The 13720-nt window shown below is 41.8% G+C and overlaps 1 long non-coding RNA gene across 1 annotated transcript; it reads left to right on the top strand.

Annotated features, from left to right (window-relative positions):
* The first annotated feature begins 341 nt into the window (after positions 1 to 341).
* LOC144297216 (uncharacterized) lies at positions 342 to 9500 on the top strand. The gene is made up of 2 exons (XR_013364293.1): positions 342 to 664; positions 9219 to 9500. It is a non-coding gene; the product is annotated as an uncharacterized LOC144297216 (long non-coding RNA).
* Positions 9501 to 13720: the final 4220 nt, after the last annotated feature.

The following is a 13720-nucleotide window of genomic DNA, read 5'->3' as shown; positions in this document are numbered from 1 at the left end:
GCCGCGCGCACGGCCTCGGCTGGGAGACCCCGGGAGGCCCGCGCGGCGAGCGGAGGCGAGCCCCGGGGCAGAGGCCTCCCGCCGGCGCATTCCTATGGGATTCTTTCCTGGGCCGGCCGCCGCGGCCCTCCCCGCGGAGGGCGTGAAGCGACGTCGAACAACCTCGGCCCGGCGTGGTCGGGACTACTTTCTGCGGCTCGGCCGGGCCGCCGCCTGCTCCGCTCTTTGTGCGGGCGCCGCCGGCCGAGCCAGGTGGAGGTCCGGGCCGCCGCGGGCTGACACCTGGGTCGCGGGGGGGGCGGGGCGGGGCGGGGCGGGGGGGGGGGGGAGGGGGCGTGGGAGCTGCAGGCCCGGCTCTGCGCGCCGCGCGAGTCCCGACGCGGGGCGCTGAGCTGGCTCCTTTCTCGCGCTTGGAAACGGGCTTGAGCGTTTTTCTTTTACGAAAAATTAAGGCTAATGCTGCTTCCACCAGCTTTAAACGTGACATGGTGACGGGTGGTCAAACGCCAACTCCGAGCAGAGATTTTTCATTTCCTCCTGCCTTTGCAGAATTACAGACTGTCCCCAGAAGTAGGGCCGGCGAGGACTAACGATTTTCTAAACTGGCAGATAAAAATCCCAAGATAAATGCGTCAGCACCTAAGACAGAGCAAAGGGACACTTGGTAAGGACTGCGTTGGGGGTTTTAACAAGTTGCGATTTATAGATGAGTGTTTGGCAATTTTTTTTGTTGTTGTTGTTGTTTTTTTATCAGCTCGCAGCTTGAGGGGGAAAAAGATTCACCTGAATCTCAGACTGGTTTTGCACGGCCTCTGCTGCTTTGGATGCACTGGGCTACCAGATGTAACAGCCCATAGGCTCCCTTGAAAAGAAGTGGCAGCTTCAGCCTAGGAGGGAACTCAAGCCCGAGTTAACTATAATGGAGCCATCAGGTGCATTCTGTCCAGCTGTCACAGGCCCTTACCTGGAGGCAGATGGGCGGGGACAGTGGAGCAACTCTCACAACGTTACTAATATAGCAAGCAGTCTTCTCTTATCTGCAAGGGGATGCCTCCCAAACCCCCAGTGGATGCCTGAAGCCATGGATAGTACCCAACCCCGTATATACTGTTGTTGTTTTTTTTTACCCAAACATACATACCTAAGAATAGAGTTTGACTTATAAATTAGGCAGAGTAAGAGATCATCAACAATAACTAACAATAAAAAACAATTACAGCAATATGCTACAACAGAAGTTATGTGAATGTGGTCTCTCAAACGGTCTTATTGTACTGTACTCACATTTCTTGAGATTATGTGAAATGATAAAAATGTCTCTGTGAGAGATGAAGTCAGGTTAAACGATGCAGCATTGTGATGTAGCCTTAGGCTACTATTGATCTTTTTTGACAACAGTCAGGAGAATCAGCTACTTCCCAACTGTGGTTGACCTCGGGTAAATGAAACTGCAAAAAGCAAAAGGTCAGATACGGGGGCTGTATTGTACCTCAGTGACGTTGGAGTTCACTATGGGCTTGTACACACAGCATCACATTGGACGCTCAAAACTAGCCTGGAGTGAGGCAGGTTTTGTTCCTTTACACAGAGGAAGGAACTGAGGGGTTCTGTGATTTACCAAGGCCACTCAGGTACTGAATAACAGAACTCGAACCCAGCCCAGGTCTTTCCACTTCAGATGATGCTTCTTCCAAGAAAGGGATGCTGAACCAAGGTGATACATGTCTATAAGCAGACAGCAGAAACAGCCAAATCACTTTCTCCTAAATTCACTTGAGAAAGTCTAGCCACCACTGATTTAAACACCTTCCTCCAAGAACCCTGTCAAGACTGTAAGTTTTGTCTTCTGACCTCCTCAAAACAAATAACTAAGAACCAGGTTTTTCAGCAAAAACCTAGAAAATATTACCATGTAGCTAGTGAGGCTATGGAGACACCATGATGTAGTGGAGAAAAGAAGACATGAGCTTTGGACTGAGACAGTGAATATCCAAACCCCATCAGTTACAAGACATGTGGCTTTAAGCGTGATATTTAAATGCACTGCACCTCAGTTTTCTCATCTGTAAAATGGGGCTCATTTCTTCTTCAGGCTTGTAGTAAGGATGAAATTAAATATTATATAAACTGCTCAATATACAATAGGTGCTCAATGAATGATCATTTCCTTTCTCAACTTCTTTAAGGTGAACAGTGTCATAAGAACTTGGAGTCCTTGGAAAATAATGGAGGGGGGGGTAGAAATCACATTCTCAAAATGCTTATTGCAGGATAACTGAAGATGGAGCACCACTAAGCTAATGAATATTAACCTTCAGGACACCTCACTTTCACAGGCCCCTTCCAACAGGAGCCCTAACAATGTGTTTACATGGTTTGCAAAAGTAAGATAATTTTGTATTCTTCTTCTGAAAACATCTTTCAAAAATGTATAAATTTCAAGACCCACAAAACCTGGATCTATTCCTATTTATAATAGGAAACCGAGTAAACCTAATCCCTTTTTTTTAAAACCTAATCTCTTCAGGCTGTTAACATAACTAAGGGAATGAAGTATTACACACTGTTAAAAATGATAGTTTAGATGACTTTGGAAACAGTGTTAGAAAATGTTTACAGTTAAAAACATAAGAAAGTGCATGTACATTTTAGTTAAATACATATATTTTTTAATTTACCACATATTTGAGCAAAGACCAGAAGTAAATAGTAAGTGCATTGAAACAGGCATTAGGATGGCAAAATAATATGAGATTACTTTTTTGTTCTTAAATTTCCATTAATATATTCTATGTTTTTTCCAATTTTTTTAAAGATTTATTTATTTATTCAGGAGAGGCACAGATTGAGAGAGAGAGAGAGACACGCAGAGACACAGGCAGAGGGAGAAGCAGGCTCTATGCAGGGAGCCCAACATGGGACTCCATCCCAGATCTCCGGGATTAGGCCTTGGGCTAAAGGCAGCACTAAACCTCTGAGCCACCCGGGCTGCCCTATTTTTTCCAAATTTTTAAAGGTACTTAAGTGAAAAGCTGTAGCTTAAGGTTAAACCCTAGCCTGCACATTATTCTCACTAGTCAATGAATTTAGTTTTGCATTTGTTCAAGTGCCTATCAAATATTCAATGCTAGTCCCTGTGTTAAGTGCTGGGGATGCAAAGATAAGCATAATCATGGTCCCTACCCTCAAGACGCTTACAACTTAATTTAGAAACACTTAACTGAAAAAACAATTAAAATGTTAAGATTGTTATGGTGCAGGTGGATAGCATATCAATAAAGAACTCAAGTGTTCATCTGCCTGAAATGTTTGACTGCCTGCAGAGTTTTAAAAAAGGAAAATAACCCTAGAGCTGAGGCTTGAAATTTAAGTAGGAGTTTGTCAGGCCAAAAGACTGACAAGGAATTCCAAGCAGAAGGGTAGCAGGTGCAAAGACACTGAATTATTAGAGAGCTTGGCATGTTGGAGATTTGGAAGTAGATCCATATAGCTGAGACATAGGGTGCTTTTAAAGAATGTCAGAAAATGAGGCAGACTATTAAGTAGATATTGGACAATAAATAGCTTTTTAAGTCATGCTTAGAAGTTTAGATTTCAGCCTATTGCCAGCATGGACATTGAAGCATTTTTGTCATGGTAGAGAATTGATTTGCATGTTAAATAATTTCTCTGACTGCAGTGTGGATAATAGAAGGCAGGCAAGACAAAAAGTAGGAAGACCAAAGAGGAAGTTATTTTAGTTCTGTGAAAGAGATGGTCAGGACAGCAACACTGGGAATTGAAAAGAGATCAATCATGGATTTGAGGAATATGGGGTGGAAACCACAGGATTTGGTAACCTATCAGATGTGAGATGATAGAGAGGAAGAGTGTAATAAGTAGTCTAGGATGAAGTTCCAGGTTTCTAAGTTATGCACCCAAGTAAATGAGAGTCTCATTTACTAAGAAAATAAATGCATAAATAAGGAGGATTTCAAAAGAGGTGATGACAAGTTAAACAATGGGTCTATTATATTGGTCCTACCTGTAACAAACATCCAGCTGGAGATATCCAGTACACAGTTTTAATGTAGAAATTTGGACTCAGGAGAGAAATGGAAAGCTGTTTTGTGATGATTGTAGAGCCTGCATACCACACAATCCAGAAATGTACTGTAGAATATTGAAGAGTGATCGAATAATTATTACCACAGTTTTCTGGATGATAACAGACATCAAAAAAGGAAGGTATTTTCTAATTCAGGTGAAGGCAACTTTAGGTCACCTCCCAGTGCGCTGAGGGTAGAGATTATAGCTGAAGCCATAACCTTACCTAAGGGGAGAATGGAGCACTTAGTATGACTAGAAAAGTGAGAGAGAGCAGATTCATATGGAATACAAGTATCTAGGAACAAATGGAGAAAGAAACTAGAGACAAAAACTGAAAGGGGACAAGTGGAAAACTAGTTCCAAGTGCTGTGGCAAGAGAAAGTATTGTCAATAGTGACAAATACAGGGGCACTTGGGTGGCTCAGGCAGTTGAGCATCTGACTCTTGGTTTCAGCTAGGGTCATGGGATCGAGCCCCAGGTTGGGCTCCATACTTACTCAGCGGAGGGCCTGTTGGAGATTATCTCCCTCTCCCTCTGCTCCTCTGTCTGTTCTCTCTCTCTCAAATACATAAAATATTTAAAAAAAAATAATGGCAAATACAGCATATGGTGGAGAAATCTGCTATTAGAAGCACTGAAATGAGGACACTGTGACTTATAACTTCCAAAAAGGTCATTGATGGAAGCATAAATTATGCCAATATTTTAGAGATGCAGTCTAGGAGTAAAATACACACACCTTTTAAGCTAGCATCCAATCTCTTGGAATTTATCCACAGAAACAAAAGTTTATGGAGATATATGTACATACATATTTACTATAACATTGTAATAGAAAATGAGCAAAACAGGGGAGCCTGGTAGCTTAGTCAGTTAAGCATCCAACTCTTGATTTCAGCTCAGGTCATGATAGTCATGGGATCCAGCCCCACGTCAGGTTCTGTGCTCAGCAGGGAGTCTGCTTGAGATTCTCCCTCTCCCTCTCCTTTGTCTCTCCCTCACTCTTGCTGTAACATCAATAAATAAATCTAAAAAAAAAAGAAAATGAACAAAGTAAAAAAAAAAAAAAGCCTACTAATATGGTAATTTTATATGATCCAATCTAATTTTTAAAAACCTGAACACATTTCAATAAGGAATAGGTGAGTAAAAAATAGTATATATATATATATATATATGTATATGTATATAGCCTCATTGTGGAAACATACAGCTCTTAAAAAGGATCATATAGGATCCCTGGGTGGCGCAGCAGTTTGGCACCTCCCTTTGGCCCAGGGCATGATCCTGGAGACCCGGGATCGAATCCCACGTCGGGCTCCCTGCATGGAGCCTGCTTCTCCCTCTGCCTATGTCTCTGCCTCTGTGTGTGACTGTCATAAATAAATAAAAATTTATAAAAAAAAATCATATAGACTTACATGTATTAATTTGGAAGTGTTGCCGTGATATATTGTCAATTGAAGAGAAAGAGAATAGTATGTTGTGTGTGGTAGGATTTCTGTTTAGGAAAAGAAGGAATGAAGGCAGGGGAAGGGAGAGGAGAAGAGAGAGGGAGAGTGCTGGATGGATTGGCCTTGGATGGCAGGAGAAGGACCACCACTTCTGGATGAGGGAGAATGACAGTACCTATGAAAAGCTGCTGAAATTCCAGCTCCATTTCTCTACCGCTACTTTCACAGGTTTCTTCCAGAAGTCCTAGGAGGGACCATGGCAATGATACAACATGGTCATATGTTTTTATAAAATTTGCAAAGGTAAATTTTTGTGTGTTCTTTTTTTTAAATTCCTCCTTTTCCAATTGTATGTGCTCAAGCACCACAGAACCCGAATCTGCCCCTTATAGTGATAGATTTGGGGGGGAATGGGATAATGGAGACAAAAACTTTAAAAAACTGCATTTGATTGCCTTTATTTTCTTAATACAGCCGTCTCCCTTATCTGTGGTTTTACTTTCTGCGGTTTCAGTTACCTAAGCCAACCCAGCTCCTATCGTCAGAAGGTCAGGAATAGCCTAGTGTTATGTCATAATGCTTACGTCATTAACGTCACTTCTTCTCATCATGTAGACATTTTATCTCACATCATCACAAGAGGAACAGTGCAATAAGGTGTTTAAGGATAGAAAGAAGACCACATAACTTCTTTACAGTATATTGTTACAATTGTTCCACTTTATTTTTATTTTTTTAAAGCTTTTACTTGTTTATTTAGAGAGCATGGGTAGGGGGAGGGGCAGAGGGAAAGGAGAGAAAGAATTTCAAACAGACTTCCCACCAAGTGCAGAGCCCAACACAGGCCTCCCATCTCACAACCCTGAGAGCAAGACCTGAGCCGAAATCAAGAGTCCGCACTTAACTAACTGAACCACCCAGCACCCTGAATTTATTTTTTTAAGTAAGCTCTATGCCTGATGTGAGGCTTGAATTCACAACCTTGAGATCAAGAGTCGGATGCCCCACCTACTGAGCTAGCCAGGAGCCTCTGTTCCACTTCATTATGGTTGTTGTTGATCTCTTACTGAGCTTAATCTATGTTAAACCTTATCTTGTGTATAAGGTTCAGTAGTATCCACGGTTTCAGGCATCCACTGGAGGGTTTGGAATGTATCCCCCATGATTAAGGGGGACCACGGTAATCAAAAAGCAAAGTTAATCTGTTCAGAGTGAAGTAAGAAAGAATACAGTGAGGGGAGATCCCTGAGTGGCTCAGCGGTTTAGCGCCTGCCTTTGGCCCAGGGAGTGATCCTGGACTCCCAGGATGGAGTCCCACGTCGGGCTCCTTGCATGGAGCCTGCTTCTTCCTCTGCCTGTGTCTCTGCCTCTGTCTCTCTCTGTGTCTCTCATGAAAAATAAATAAAATCTTTAAAAAAAAAAAAAAAAAGAATACAGTGAGGGGCTTCAGGAAAGTGATGAAGACTTAGAAGAGCTGCTGATGCTTGACGAGGGAGGTGATAAAGGACATATTATAGAGTTCCCTAACATTGGAGAGGCTGTAGCTGCCTACTGCAAATTTGGTGGATACCATAAGTGTGACCTTGCCACCTTGCCTCTATTTTTCCATCCTTGAATGAGAATAATAGTCACATACACACACACCCTACTGTCTGCAGCATGAGGGTATTGCATGGGATACCTAATTATAGTTACAATTTGAAAAAAAGTATACTTTGCTTCTAATAATATTTGTTTCTTATTTCATCATTGGCTGTATAAGCCCCCAGTGAAATCTAATAAAAATGTTTTAATGAACAATAAATGAACACACTGTGCACTAAAGTATTCAGGTTAGCTCCAGAGGGATGAAAGGACATCTGCAGTAGAGGGTACTCTGTCGCAGGGAATCAGATCCAGAGCAGAGAGGAGGGAGTCCATGCAGGGAAAGGAATGATAGTGGGATCAGAATACTGGTTATATCCAGAGAGATTAATCAAATAAGGAATTAAGGACACTGGAAGCTGGGTTTCTGTTGGATAAGGAGTTACAAATATATGGGCAATATGCTGGCGCCAATGTCAAAGAAAATGGTGGGATGGGACTTGAATTCACAACCTTGAGATCACAACCTCAAGTGGTTGTGGCTCAGTGGTTGAGTGTCTGCCATTGGCTCAGGGCCTGATCCTGGGGTGTCGGAATCGAGTCCTGCAGCAGGTTCCCTGCAGGGAGCCTGCTTCTCCCTCTGCCTGTGTCTCTGCCTCTCTCTCTATGTGTCTCTCATGAATAAATAATTAAAATCTTTAAGAAAAAAAAATGGTGGAGTAGGAAAATTGAAGGCCTGTCTCTTCCCATAAACAATGGAAAGAAAACTGGCAAAAACTATCAGAATCACCTTTATCAGAGCTCCAGAAGACAGTCAGAGATTTACAGCAACCAAAGGAATGCTTAATCAAGAGAAGCAGCACTGAAATGTGGTGGAAGAGGTTTGTCGTGTTTTAACTTACACTCACCTGCCCCTCCTTCCATGGTGCAGCATCAGTGTAGAAGGCGACAGCCTGGGTTCCCAGTGAGAAAGACAAAGGGCAGAAAGAATATTTGAAAAAATAAGAGCCCCAAACTTCCCATATTTTTTTTTAAAGATTTTATTTATTTATTCATGAGAATACACAGAGAGGAGAGAGAGAGGCAGAGACACAGGCAGAGGGAGAAGCAGGCTCCATGCAGGAAGCCCGACGTGGGACTCAATCCCCGGTCTCCAGGATCATGCCCTGGGCTGAAGGCGGCGCTAAACAGCTGAGCCACCCGGGCTGCCCCCAAACTTCCCATATTTGATAAAACAGATGAATCTACTTGTCTGGGGAATCTCAATGCATACAAAGGAATTGCAAATACAGAAACAGATAAAACTAGAACAGACCCTGTGATTCTATATTGGTACCGGATGTATTGAAATGTATTCATGGTTTTCAATACATGTGGATAGATATAGAAACAAACATAGCTGTAAATGTGTATGGGACTGTGTGCTTGCACACGTGGGTGACTTTCCCTGCCTCTCTCCACCAAGCAGATGTGTCCATCCGTTTACTGAGGAGTCACCAAGAAAAGAGTAGATGTGCAAGTGATATATTGGAGTGTAACAGCCTCCAGGTGGCCCCCAAAGATTCTCACTTTTTGGCAGTCACATCCTTGTGAAATCCCCTCCTACACTGAATAAAGTTGACCTATTGCTGCAATGACACAGTGTGAATTTAAGATTAGACAATGAAAGACTTGGTGGTGTTTAAAAACAAAATTCAACTGGGTAAATTTTAAAGATTTATCGGCTTTAGTCAATAATTCATGAATTGGGTAGCAACCCATCTAGCAGATAGAAGGAGCTCCAAGGAACTGTACAAAATGGAAGACTTTTATAGGCAGAAGGGCATGGGACAAGAAAGTTAATACTGCAAAAAGTGGATTCATTGTCGCAGTTACTTTCCTTCAGGGAATGGCAAGGGTCTACCAGGCAGATGACCTCACTAGTGCTGACCAGGTGATTCCTGATAGATTGGTTTAAGATTCCATTTCTGGGGCAGGCCAAAACTGTAATTAAGTCTCAGTTGGTGACAGGGGGCTCAGTTTAAGTGACTCTATTTTGGACCTATTGTCTTTTTTTTTTTTTAACAATGGCTTCTGCTTTCTTCTCTCAGAGGACTTGCTATAATGAAAAAATCAGTGGTCATGTCACAAGGACACTCAAGTTGCCCTATGGAGTGGTCCTAGTGGTGATGACCTGAGACCTCCTGCCAACAGTCAAGTGAGCCATCTTGGAAATAGATCCTCCAGGGTCAAGTCAAGCCATCAAATGACTATGCTGTGGATGACATCTTGACAACAACATCATGAGAAATTCCATACCACCTGATCTGCTCTTGAATTGCTGACCTACAAAAAACTGTGAAATAATAAATATTTATTTTGTTTTAAGCTAATATACTTTGGGGGTGATTGCTACACAGTGATGGGTAACTAATAAATGAGAAGGGAGAGAGATCCTTCAGACTGAGATGTATTCTGACATTTGTGGAAGGAGACAAGGAAGAAAGGATTGGAGTAGGAAAAGTCTTAACACAGCACAGTTCCAAGAATGAATTTACTAAGTAGATGGAGAATTCCCAAGTCAAAGTTGCCCATTGACGAATTCCTATGTCTTGCCAGAATGGGCCCACTGAGCCTGCTGTACTTAAGCATTGACTGGGAATAACTCTTGGGAAGTATGGCCCCAGTGCAAACAGGGTGGTAGATCCAGGGGTCAAGAGTTAGGGCTGTCAGTCATTTATGTTCCCCATGGCAGGAGAAATCTGAGTGACACATTTTTATAAGCACCACAGCTTGCTTGGGGTCAGTGACACCCCAACATCAATGAGCACAGCTAGTGTCAAGACCTTGGCTTCTAAACAACATTTTCTTTGAGAGGAACCAGGGCTCCTTAGAGAAATGACTAATCCCACATCTGGGGCAGGGAAAGTATGAGTCTGGAACCCCTTGCTGTGTCAGAGCAAGGCAGGGCTCAAGGAATGATATGAAGGTGTCAAAAGAACATAGGAACCAACAACTTGAAGGGCCTTCTACTGGCCAAGTCAGGGACAATGTGAGCATCAAAATTTTAAATGACAGTAAAAGATTATCACCCATTAAACAAAATAGAAAATTACAAGTAGGAAGACATAAATAAAGGAGTACATCAAAAGTTCGATGAGGAGTGGGATGTTTACATGGTTTCAGTAGGAAAAAGAATATGTTCATAGAGGATATGCCTGGCAGATACTACCTTAAGCAAGGAATCAAAGTGAACATCATTAGTAATGGGATAGATTGAAATCATGTGCCACATGACAGGATACAACGAGATAAAAGCAATATCACTTCAATGATATTCCTGCCAAGGTTGTATAACCTGAATATAATCATAAGTAAACACCAGCAAACCCCAAATTAAGGGACGAGTTACAAGATAACTAACCCATCTTCTTCAAAACTGTCAAGGTCATGAAAGACAAAGAAAGACCGAGGAACTTCTCCAGGCTGGGGGAGACTAGTCAATGCAGTGTATGATTCTGAACTAGATCCCGTCGCTGGAAAACATGTCACTGAGACAGCCAGCAGAATTGGAGTAGAGTCTGAGGACTGGATGGTAGTCGTACATCAGTGTTAATTGTCTGACAGAATCCTTGTTTGTAGGAAAAAGTATTTGTGGATAATGGGGCCTCAGGTCTGTACTCACTCTCAAATGGTTAAGGACAAAAAGTTCTTTGTACTGTACTTAACTTTTTTTTTTTTTAACTTTGTGAATGTTCCAAAATAAAAAAGAAATAAACATACTTATGGTATTCGGAAGATAAATGTGTTATAAAGTTTTATTATTTAAATCCACAGGGCCCTTTAACATTTTTCAACTTGATGAATAACTGCCCTTTCTCTTCTTCTCATCCAAGATTACTGCAGTTCATTCACAAGACTGAATGGAATCTTAACATTTAAACACCTAATCGCTTTCTTTCATCTTTGGCACAGATGAGCTGGATTTCCCCACATGTATGAGTCACCTGATAACAAATTTCCCAGCTTAAATAGGTTTAAAACTACACTATTAGTAAAGCAGCATTGTGAATTGTGTCTGAGATTCGAAATTTATAGTAACAGTGTGTTCTTAGCATTCATGTTCTTTCTCAACATACACATTTTTCTTTCATGCTGTAAAAAGTTTTTCTGGTGTTGAAAAGTTTTCATGCAGCTATGCCATATTAAAAGCCTCCCCCCCTCCACTTCTCACTCCCAGAAAATCAGACAGCTTGATGAGTTTTTAGCTTTAATTTGAATTGTAAAACACTGCATTCTTTTAGTTTTCCCACAAAATGAAATAAAAGAAATATGCAATTGCTATTTTGGGTCTAGATAAATAAAACGTGGTTCTAACCCCCACCCCCACCCCCAACCTTGCTATTTCTGAGAATGAGGATGTAGAGGAACGCTACAGTCAGGGAAGGAGGAATTCCTTTTCCTTCACCATTGTCAGAATCTAATCAGTTTGGAGGCATATGAACCAAATTTTTGCCTTGGAGAAAAAGAGGGGAAAAAAATCAGTCCTTACCAAAATTTAGTTTATCTGAAAATGTTTAAGCAGATTCCCTAGGCTAGTGGTTTTCAATGGTGGGGAATGAGGGTGGATTTTGCCCCCTCTCCCAGATTCTTGGCAATGTCTAGAGACATACTAGGTTGTCAAAACTAGGAGTGAGAGATGCTACTGGCATCTTGCGGGTAGAGTATATAGGCCAGGGATGTTGTTAAACAGCCTACAATCACAGGATAGTCTCAAAACAAAGAATTGTTAGTGCCAGGAATGAGAAACCCTACCCAAGATGAAAACAGGGAAGAGAGAAGGCTAAGGGAAGAAAACAACAATAACCAAGAAACACAAACACAAAACACAAAAACAAAAACTAATTATCAAGCTGTGATTTATACACAGATTTACAAAACTACAGACTCTTAGGGATTAAATTCCTATTTTGTGGCCTTTTGGGATATTGCCAAGAGGCAAGTTAAGGCCATTTTGAGTTTTCCCAGGACTATATTTTTATCAATTCATTTGCCAGGTATTTCTTGAGCACCTAGTATGTGCCAGACACTAAGGACACAAAGATGGATGACTGTCTCTCTTTTCTGGAGAACCTAAGAATTTTTAGTGGTGAAAACATCCTGAAGTGAAAAATGTGTAATACAAAGGGCAAGAGCTAAAAGGGCAAGTAAACAATTTATCATGAACCTTCTCTATGCCAAACACTTCTGTTTATCCTGAGTAATTCTTATATGAGCCTTCTCTGGTGAGTGCTATTCCTATTTCACAAAAGAAGAAACTGTGAGATTAACAACAAGACCTAATGAGTATATGCCAGGCACTCTTCTCAGTGTTTCTAATATAACTCATTTTATCTTATGGGTACTAATCTCCTTACCCCCTTTTGACATATGTGATACTTAGGGACCAAGAGCTTCCTCCAAGTTTCCACAGCCAGGCTGTCTGGTTCCAGAATCTATGCTCTTCACAATCCACTCCAGTGCTTTTCTTATGCCTTGCCCAAGAACTAAATGGCCCATCTGGGCATAAAAGCCAGAGTGTGACTGAAAACCCAATGTTCTTATCTGAGACACAGCATTACACACCCTCCATTCTAGAAAAGCGCCCAAGGTGCTTTGGGCTCACTGATGCCTGGTTTTTGCCTGGGGAAGCCCAAGTAGATGCTAACTTCACATTGGAAGTAGTATCTGAGCCCCTCCTGGAAGCCTAAGGAGGGAACTCAGCAAAAGGAGGGTATAGGTAAGATGAGACCAAGACAAATTTCACCATGGCTAGCAATTTGTTGTGGTTGCAAAGTAGCATATGGAGGAAGGATTAAGATAACCTGGAGAGGTAAGCCGGGGCCTGATCAACAAGGGTGAGTCCCGTAGGCAAAAGAGAATTATTAAAAGGCCATTGACAAAGCATGATCTAATTTGATATCAACCCTTAGAATGGCGTTTTCTGATCTAGAACAAATTGCTTCCATTCCTTTCTATTCCTGCACCCTTAATCCCATTTTGCTCAGTTTGGATGTTTCTGGTATGGGGGAAGAGAAGAATCTGGACTGTCTTTCCCTTGGCACTTCTCCACAGCCACCCTCAACCCCACTGAAGCCAGCTGACATATAGCAGTTTTAATGATGACAGTGCTGGTAAAAAGCAAACAGCAATGTGATGCAATTACAACCCAAATTACACTCTCTAGATTGATGTGGTTGGATATATTCTGAGTTTGATAGGACTCCTATTAGTAATACTCATACAGTGCTTTATAGTTTACAAAGCTTTTTCATATGCACTCTGTTGTTTGATCATCAAAACAAAGCCAGGAGGTAGGTATTATCCCATTTCACAGATGTGGAAGCTGAAGCTTACAGAATGTGTGAGTAAGTGGAAACAATGAACACAGAACTCCAGACTTCAAGTCTTACCCTCCCTCCTTGCCTTTCCTTCCTCCCTCTTTAACAACACTTTTTTATAGGACAGCAAAAGCCAGGAGGCTTGACTTTGCCTTCCCTTCTCTTGTGCAGAGTCAGCCCACTGGGCTTCTATTCTTGTTAATGGAGCCATGGAAGATTTTCCCAAATATATC

This window comes from Canis aureus, chromosome 25, assembly GCF_053574225.1.
Source record: "Canis aureus isolate CA01 chromosome 25, VMU_Caureus_v.1.0, whole genome shotgun sequence".
Taxonomy (NCBI): domain Eukaryota; kingdom Metazoa; phylum Chordata; class Mammalia; order Carnivora; family Canidae; genus Canis; species Canis aureus.
The sequence above is the reverse complement of the archived record's forward strand: the minus strand, read 5'-3'. Positions and strand labels throughout refer to the sequence as shown.